Raw genomic sequence first — 10,344 nt, forward strand, 5'->3', positions numbered from 1 at the left:
AAAAAGTAGCCCATTAAACAAATATAAAAGTAAAGTTTTATTTTTTTATTTTTTAAAGATTTTATTTATCTATTCATGAGAGACGCAGAGAGAGAGAGGCTGAGACACAGGCAGAGGGAGGAGCAGGCTCCATGCACAGAGCCGATGCGGGACTCAATCCCGGGTCTCCAGGATCACTCCCTGGGCCGAAGGTGGCGCTAAACCGCTGAGCCACTGGGGCTGCTCAATATAAAAGTAAAGTTTATTGCTTCTCCGCCTTTTGGCTAAGATCAAGTGTAGTATCTGTTCTTATCAGTTTAACATCTGATACGTCCTCTATCCAATATAAAAGTAAAGTCTAAGTCATTACAACATTCTTCCAGGAAAGTTCTAATAGTCCATTAGAATAAAATTGGGATATAGAATCACGATCTCTAATCTAATAACTAGTCTAATCAAATAAATTTTAAGAAAGCGTAAAATGTATATCTCTGTTTATAAAGTTAAATACAGAGCTGTCCATGATTAATATCCATTTTAAGTATTACTTATATTCTCTGAAATAAGCAGTAGCTTAGAATAAATTTTACACACACACACACACACACACACACACACACACAGATTCTGGCTTCTTTGGAAATATCTTAATTTTTTTTCAAAGATTTTATTTCCTTCATTGATGCTGCTCGTCTCTCAGCAATAAAACATACGTGATATTACATAAAACCTTTTGGCAAATAGATTTTTTAAAAATCAAGAATGGAATAGAAATAAACATAATTAAGCATGTGTTTTGTCGGTTGTTTATTTGGGCTGCATTTGGCTTCCTAAAATAAATTCTCCACTAAAAAACTTCGGAAGCTGCCTCTTCATTTTCTTACACATGTTGCCAAGAATTGTTAAAAAGTCTTGATTCTATCTAACTTGCATTCAAACAAGATAACCTACCAAAATTCCATAGAAGAAACTAGCAGAATAAATAAGAGTTCAAGGATGGAAACAATAGATTTTACTTCTTATGTACAATAAATATCACGAGTTGCAACCTATTTCCATCCTTTCTCTCCAATTCTCAGGAACAACAGAAATAGGTGAAGAGAGATGCCTGTATACTCAGTGGGCTGCATTACAGGAGAGGAATCCTGAACACAGGAAACCCTAAATTTTTATAGTAGGCAGTAACATGCTGGCCCTGTGCTTCAGAGAGAGATGTTTTTATTATACTGGACAAAAAGCATTCCTGACATTTGCTTTGGAGAAAGACACTTGTTTTTCCCAAACTGTAAGCAAACCTGTCATTTACTCCAGAAAGTTATAATCTTTATACCACAACTATTCGCTCTACAAATATCCTTGGAAAAAATTGTCTGGAATAAGTGGAAGTTAATGCCTTGCTCACAAGGCAGGCATAAATGTGAGAAGTCTATGGAGTACTATTGTTCAATATTATTCATTTCACATTTGCTGACAAGTATTCAAAAATATCCATTTGAGAAATTATACTAGTTTTACTCCAGGGAATAAGAATCATGGAAATTAAAAATAATTGAAAAAATTAAATTGAGATCCGTATATAAGAATGGGGCTTTATGTTAAGTTCCAATGGTATTAACCCAAAACTTTAGAAGATTTACAGTTTTATTTATTTACTTAGAAATGTAAAGATTCCTTGCTTCTCTAGTAAAGTTCATATCTTCATAAAGGGTCTTGTGAGCAAGCCAAGATATGCTGGTCTTGCATTCTTGTAGTAACAATAATGTACAATAGAAAATAAGACTCCAAAGCTCTTTTATCATTTATGATGACAGATTGAGAGCAGCTGCAAGCATGAAGCTGACAATTCTGCCTAGGATGATGTACAGCACAAACCAAAATGATCCTAAGATGCATTAACTTTATAATAATATACAGTGACCATTACTGATTTGGAATGCAAGATGCTTGTGATAATATATGGGAGAAAGGGATGGTTCAAAACCAAGAGTATACTATGTATTTGTGTATTAACTTTGGACCACAGATCTTATAGAATAGGAGATTATCGGCTATTTTACTCATTGAATAGCAGGCTACTATATGTAAATTTCTTAGGGAAACATATAATTTCAATTTTTTATAAATACATGGAAACATATCTTTTACTTGACAAACATATTATGCAATAATGATATCCAAAGATCAAAAGTAGAGTATAATAAAAAGGGACGAAAAGCCTGTCTGAAAGGCAACCAACATTTTTTTCTTTCCTGTTCATTAACTCAGAGATGTTTGGACATTGTAGAAACAAGGCACATCATAGTCATGGCTAAATAAGGCTACTCATAAACCTCAAAACAGCAGATGTAGCAGGAAACTCTCCAGCTTATAGAGTGGAGATGCTCTCAAATTGCTCCTCTCATTATAACTTCTTTGGCACTTAAACATTTTTATTTTTTTTAATTTTTAATATTTATTTATTTTTAAAGATTTTATTTGTGTTTAATTTGCCAACATATAGAATAACACCCATTTTTTAAAATTAAAATCATAGACTAATTGACTTTTAGATCTTAGAGATAATCTAGTTTATTTTATCCGTTGGACTCAGAAAATAGGGATGGACTAAAGAAAAATATTTACTGACTACTACTACACGCCAAAGATTATACTAGAGATGTCATACACATTGTCATATTTAGTCTGTCATGATTCCTAAGGGAATAGTCTTATCACATTCTCATGGGAGGATGCAAAGGAAAGTTGTTTCAGTACATATTGACGTCAAAATGAAGATTTTAATAATATTAATATCAGAATTAATCACTTATTTATAAGAATAAGTAACTCTTAAATTGAGATCTTTCCATGATGTAAAATAACTTATGATAATTGACAAAATGTAATTTTTATTTCAAATATAGTAGGTACTTTCTTTTTCTCTTCTATTGTCTGAATTAATCATCCTATATTATTCGATAATGGTTCCTCCTTAGCTACCACTGTCTTTACTCTCTCCTTCAAAAGCCATTATTCTTAAAAGAGTGATCCCACAACACTGTGTCCACTTTTCACATGCTTTTCTGTTAATTCTTTAACCTAGTACGATATGATTTCAGCTTCTTTCTTCAAAGGTAGTAAATTCCTAATCATTAAATACATTGATGATCATTTACTTAGTGCTCACATAATCCTTGAAAGTCTGTACATTGCCTGCCTTCTGTAATGGATACAGTACTAGAAGCCTTACAATCTATTCTACCCACACATCCACTACATAAGAACTGTTGAGTTGGGAAATCAACCCCAACTCCAGAAATAGACCTTATTACATCTGAGACAGGCAAGGGAATCACCACCAACCTCCAATCCCCACCCCATTTATTCAGAGGTAACCCAAAGCATTCACTAGTCCCCACTATGGTTCAGCAAATGGCACAGGACCTAAGTTTACTCAAACACATTGAAAGTTAGGGTCTTTTGATGTTAGTTATTTTTTTTCTTTCTAGTTAATATGAAAAAGGCAAAGTATAGCCTTGACTGCTATTGGCAGAAATCAGCCTTAAGATAAAGCTAATAATACAGACAGCAGAGTGGGAAAAAAATGACTGTGAGTGATTTCATCACATAGCTACTTGACAAACCAAGCCTGTTTTACTCTTTATTTATAGATATCCATTATAAGGAAGCCAATCCTTTTTTTAATTGTCTAATACATTTTTAAGGTTGAGTTTTCTGTGACTTGCAATCAAAAGTAAACCTAATTACTAACTTCTGTGATTTATTTACCGTTTTTCTTCTCTGCCTCTGGTAGATAAAAATTTTCACCTGTAATGCCTAGTACCCCAAAGGTATCATGCTCTAAACATCATAAGTGATTTTTTCCTTGAATTTATTATTGTAATTCCTATTCCTATGTTGATAAATGTTAATATAACCATAAAGTAATTCTCAATTCCTTCCTCTCCCTCATAATTCAAATCCATTCAATCGTCAAATCTATATCCTTTTTCTATTTTTGACATCTCTTTTGTTCTGTGCATTCTTTTTCCCAATACAAAATTAAAAGAGGTAATACTCTCCATATTGTATGTATATAACAATTTACATATTTATATACATACACACCCCAAAGAAAACAACTTATACTATTTTCATGTAAAAAATGATATTGAGAATTGAGAGAATTTGAGGTTGTATGTAATACATTTATATGTAATTTTAATTTTTATTATAAGCATCTTTTGGTTTTATAATTTATAAAATATAAAACTTTATATAAAATAAAATTAGATTCCCCAATTCTAGAGAGGAAAGGTCACTATGTATGCAGTGATTACTTTTAGATTCTAAGCGAAACCCCACTAATGACAATTCAAAGATAAATCGATACTTATCCTAGCATTTTGCATTCTTAACTATCATTATGCACTTTTAAAAAATAGAACTTCAACTGGTTCTGAAATCTCATCTATGCTCTAATTTCAATGGGAATTTATTAAGGAATAAAGAATTACATTTTTCATAGGTTAAAAAAAAAAACACCATTAAGAGATGTACAGTGATGAAAAGTAATTCAGGGAGAAAATACCACTTTATATTTACATGAGATTGGATTCAAGACCTAACTATGAAAACTGAAACCATAAACCCCTAGAAGAAAATATAAGCAGTAATTTCTTTAGTATAGGTAATAGAAACATTTTTCTAGATATACCTCCTATGACAAGAAAAACAATAGCAGGGCAGCCCGGTTGGCTCAGCGGTTTAGCACCGCCTTCAGCCCGGGGTGTGATCCGGGATACCCGGGATCAAGTCCCACATCAGGCTCCCTGCAGGGAGCCTGCTTCTCCCTCTGCCTGTATCTCTGAATCTCTCTCTCTCTCTCTCTCTCTCTCTCTCTCTCTCTGTGTCTCTCATGAATAAATAAATAAAATCTTTAAAAAGAAAAAAGAAAAAAAGAAAAACAATAGCAATGTTACACTATTTGAACGTGCCAAAATAAAATAAAAAGCTATTGCCCAGTAAAGGAAATCATCAACAAAACAACAAGGAAACCTCCTGTATGGGAGAAGATATTGCAAATGATATATATAATAAAGGGATAATATCCAAAATACATAAAGAATTTATATAACTCAACACCAAATAATAATAATCCAATTAAAAAATGGGCAGAGAACCTGAACAGCCATTTTTCCAAAGAAGACATACAGATGGTCAACAGACGCAAGAAAAGATATTCCAAATCAAAAATCATCAGGGAAATGCAAATCAAAACCACAATAACATATCACTTCACACCTGTCAAATAGCTAGAATCAACATAACAAGCAATAATATTGGCAAGGATGTGGGGAAAACAGAATCCTCATACACTATCCAAAGTGAGAATGCAAAGTGGTGCAGCCACTGTGGAAAATAGTATGGAGTTTCTTCAAAAAATTAAACATAGAAATACCATATGATCTAGTAATTCCACTACTGGTTATTCACTCCCCAAAAAAATGAAAACACTAATTTAAAAATATATACTCCTGTGCTTATTGAAGCATTATTTATAATAGCCATGACATGGAAGCAACCTATGTCCATCAATAGACGAGTGCATGTTGTATCTCATCACACACACACACACACACACACACACACACAGTGGAATATTAGCCATAAAAATGAGATCTTGCCAAGTACAACATATATGCACCTATAGGGCATAATCCTAAGTGAAATAAGTCAGAAAAAGAAAGACAAATACCATATGACTTCACTCCTATGTACAATTTAAGAAACAAATTAACAAAGGAAAAAATACACACACAAAAATACTCTTAAATACAGAGAACAAATGTGGTTGCCAGAGAGAAGGTGGAAGGGGGGATGGGTGAAAGAAATAAAGTTGATTAAGAGGTAACATATCATGATAATGTATAGAATTGTCCAGTCATTATATTGTACACTTGAAACTAATATACCACTGTATGTTAATTATACTTCAACTAAAAATAAAAGGGACATTTTATAAAATACTGAATTTGGAATAAAAATCATGTTATTACTGCAAGTGAAATTAGCACTTACCCACATATGATAAGAACTAATGATTATTTAAGTGAATTTAAAACAAAAATATAAATGTGCATTTAGTTTATACTTCACTATAAGAATAATTAAAGAAATTACATTATGAATCTTGAGATTTTAGGATACATATACCAGGGTTCAAATGTTATCTCTATGAACTAGAAACTGCAGGACAATAGGTTCTCAGACACCAATTTCTTCATGAGAAAATACTTTATAGCTTAATATATTGTTGAAGATGTATTATATAATAGATGCTTAATGTTTAGTATATACTCAGTAAATGGTAGTCATAGCAGAAATAGCACTAAAAATATTTAACAGACATATAGAAATGAGACTAAAATAAAGTTTATTTGTAGCTTAATGAAAGATGAATCAATAAAGTGAAATCACACTACATAAGTTTTCAACAATGCAGTTGTATTGTTTCATTCTTACATTTTAGCATGGTGCTTACATCCCTTTGATTAGAGAAACTCTTGGTGTTTTTACTAAGGGTGTTGCCATTATACTTAATTGGTTTTACAACTGCTAAATAATGCCTATTGGGACATCATTTTGTTGATGAGATAAGTTGCAATCTTAATGTGCCCTTAATCACCTTCTTCTTGGAAAGGCTGTCCATATCCTTTAGTCTTGTTGCTGTGATAATGGATAATTAGTTGGAAAGGAGATGGAGAGATGTATATCGATGCCAATTAACCCTGGCTCTTGGTGAATTTAGTTTCATAGACTATCAAGAAAAGAATATTACTTCATTTAAGCACCAAACATTTCCAAATTCCAGGTATCTCTTGATTGAATTTTTAATCTTATAGTCACTAAGTTTTAGGTTTTGTTCCACAAACCATAGATTAAAATATATATGTGTATTTACCTATAAATAGGGGTATAAATAGATTAAATTTGTAGAAACTATAGTTATACATATAAAATATACATTATATATAATAAAAACAAAATATAAATTTCATATATATGTTTTATATATGTATACATATATCCCTGACCTCCTGGAACTTCAGTTAAATGGGAAAGAGGGATGTTAATTAAAGAAGTGAACATATATATAATTACAAAATGTTATAAGTGATAGAAAATAAATAATGAATTTTTATTAGAGAGTACAACAGGAGAATCAATACTTAGAGATTAGGGAAATACCTCTCGGAAGAACTGCTATTTTAGGCTGCCACCTGAAGGAGGGTGGAAAGAACATTCTAGATGAAGAACAAAGCACAGGTAAAGTCTATGCTGTGGAAAAAGTCTTGGTTCATTAGTTGGATAAGCTTTGAGAGACTATCAAGTCAGGAGTATGTCAAGGAAAGGTGCTGAAGAAAGAGGCCCAATAAAAGGCAGTCAAGGATGTTAAATACAAAATCAAGTGAACTGGGACACCATGGAGGGTTTTAAGTAGAAAAAAATGATATTATCTAATTATTTAAACTTTAAAAAATAACATTCTGGCTGTCCTGTGGAAAAAAATGTTCATAAAATGGGAGGAGTGCAGGCAGGAAACCATTTTTGGAGGCTATTTCAGTAAACCAAGCAAGAGATTGTGTGGTTTTCCTCTCTTTGGGGTTTATTCATCTTTATATGAATGAATGGTCTTTCTTGGCCCACAGCAGCACATAGTAAAGGCAAAACTAATTAGACCCTGGAAAGGCTTCTGAAAATCTCTTGCATATTCCTCCAGCTGCATCTTGAATGATGAAGAATTTAAGGATATTCTTCTATATCCTTGAATTTAAGGATATTCTTCTATATCCTTGTCTTTAGTTCAGAGAACTTTCCTTTTCAGAGTGGGAATAAGGCAAAGCAATGTATATCTTGAGGCACATTCATCAGATAAGAGATACAGATCTCTGGGAATATATTCTTATAGAAAGTTGTTAACCTTCTTTTATTCTGTAGCTTCAAGTTGTCCATCTAGTTAGAGTTAAAACACAGATCTCCCATGCTACTCTTTTCCACTTATTGATTCTTTTTCCAGAAGAGCTAGGGTCTAGTTCTGATTCTGTCCTTGGATCAGAATCCTAGATCAAATCACAGAATCTTTTGGGGTTTTCATTTCAGCTTGTGATGTGAAAAATGGAATTCAGTTTTGAGATATGAACCTGGTTCAAAATTTTTTTTTAATTTTTATTTATTTATGATAGTCACACAGAGAGAGAGAGAGAGAGAGGCAGAGACACAGGCAGAGGGAGAAGCAGGCTCCATGCACCGAGAGCCCGATGTGGGATTTGATCCCGGGTCTCCAGGATCACGCCCTGGGCCAAAGGCAGGCGCCAAACCGCTGCGCCACCCAGGGATCCCCTATGAACCTGGTTCAAATCTCATCATGTATGCTGGTTAGCTGTGTGACTCTGGAACTGTTATAGAACAGCTGTCAGTATGCATTCCTCATCTGTGATAGGGAGATCTAGCTATCAGGATTGTTATATACATATTTACAGACACACTCATTACATATTGCATATTAGGTGCTCAAATATCAGTAGCTATTCTTATTGTTTTAAATAAAAATAATGTATTTTTCTCCCAACTTGAAAGAGTGTATGTGAAAGCACTTGAAGTACAAATGTGAAAGATGAACACTTCATTCGCTCATTCATTCACTTAGTCAGTCATCACATATTTCATCAATCATCAGTCAGGGTGCAACAGGTATGAAGTAGCCACCACAAGGAAGGGGGTATGCTGGATTGTGGGGGGAAAGAATAGTCATGATATAGATCCTGATTTCCAATACTGCAAAATTCAGCAAGTTTCTAGAAATGAGAATGTTAGGAGTTCAGAGGGAAAAATGGGCTTTTCCTTTTTGGAGTATTCGGAAGTGGCTCCTTAAAAGAAATGGAGACTAGAAGATGGTAATGAACAGATATTCCAGCCAAAGGAAAAGGTGTGAAGAAATGTGGAGGGGCTTTCGCTGGCAGATTCTCTTTCGGAAGGCAATAAATAGGCAAACACAGGAAAGGAATACACTCGTTTGTTTAGGTTATATTGGAATTTCGCTATTTCCATCTTTATTTTAGCCTTGGAAAGCATGTATTTTTACATAAAATTTATAGATGAGCAAAAGTAAGTCTTGGAGTTTCCAGAACTCATCCAACAAGTAAATGGTAATTATAACTCAAGTCTCAGTATGTCTAGATCCAAAGAGTGTTTTCTAAGTTCTTTTTATTATACTATTTTGTCTTTTATATTTTTAATTTAACAGCCTACTTCACAACATATTACAGAAGAGAAGTTCTATTCAGGAAACAAAATGGTATTAATCAGATCCACATAAACTCCACCCCCTACCAAGTATTAAACTAATGCAAAGACTTTCCTTACATGTTGACATTTCTTGAAGCCAACTAGGATGGGTATCTGGTAAAGGTGACACTATGTAGGTCCTACCACACAAATGTGTGACAATGTCTTTATAACATTTGTCTGTGCTACTGTGATGTTGTGGAGAAATCATCAATTATACCCTCAAGTCTGGCCTGTTGAAAGGTACTCTGTAGCCAGTCAGTGGCTCCTTAACACATCCTATATCAGCCCTGGAGAGAGGGAGTGGGTTTCCCTGAGACTCCTCTGTGTCACCACTTATCCTAAATAGGGTGTAAGGGCATGATCCTCTCTTTGCTAATATAACCTGTAAAATCTTGTGGCTCTGTGACACAGAGTTAGGGAAAGAACTTTGCCAATCTAGGGCTCTCAAATCAAAGCTGGCTCTTTGTATTGTGTTGAATTGTTACTCAACTTCAGAAAGATAGTTTAAGATATGATTACGAGTAAAATTATCATCACCATTGCCACCCTGTCTATCCTTTCATAGACATAAAAAACCCATAACTCATCCTCTCTATGAGGAGTCAAAGGAGCACTAGGGAAAATGCAGCTCGCTGGAGCCATTTGAACAATGACTGTAAAAATAACATCTGTTCCTTGTTTTCATGCTAAATGTATTTTTTAATTCACTGCAGGGGACACCACTGGCAGCAGCCAGTGTAATTTATCTAAATCTTTAATACTCAGTGTTTTATTCAGGAACAGAAATATATTTGCTTTCTAAAGAGCATCAAGAGTAAATGTTAAGGGATTCTTTTTAATATTGTAGGATTATGAGCAGGTATTGAAGCAATCGATTGTGAATGTGGAACTATCAATCACTGCCATCATTAAATGAAATTGCCTCCTGCCACACAAAAAGGACTTATGTGTGTGTGGCTGTGTGGGTGTATATGTGTAGATGGGTGTGGTGTATATATGGATATACGGGTATCAGTTGGTTCTAATATATAAAAA

At 33.7% G+C, this 10,344-nt stretch overlaps 1 non-coding gene across 1 annotated transcript; it reads left to right on the plus strand.

Annotated features, from left to right (window-relative positions):
* The first annotated feature begins 243 nt into the window (after nt 1–243).
* Nucleotides 244–431, plus strand: LOC140622513 (U2 spliceosomal RNA). Its single transcript, XR_012022269.1, has one exon. It is a non-coding gene; the product is annotated as a U2 spliceosomal RNA (small nuclear RNA).
* The last annotated feature ends 9,913 nt before the right edge of the window (nt 432–10,344 follow it).

Source organism: Canis lupus, chromosome 31 (genome assembly GCF_048164855.1).
Source record: "Canis lupus baileyi chromosome 31, mCanLup2.hap1, whole genome shotgun sequence".
NCBI lineage: Eukaryota > Metazoa > Chordata > Mammalia > Carnivora > Canidae > Canis > Canis lupus.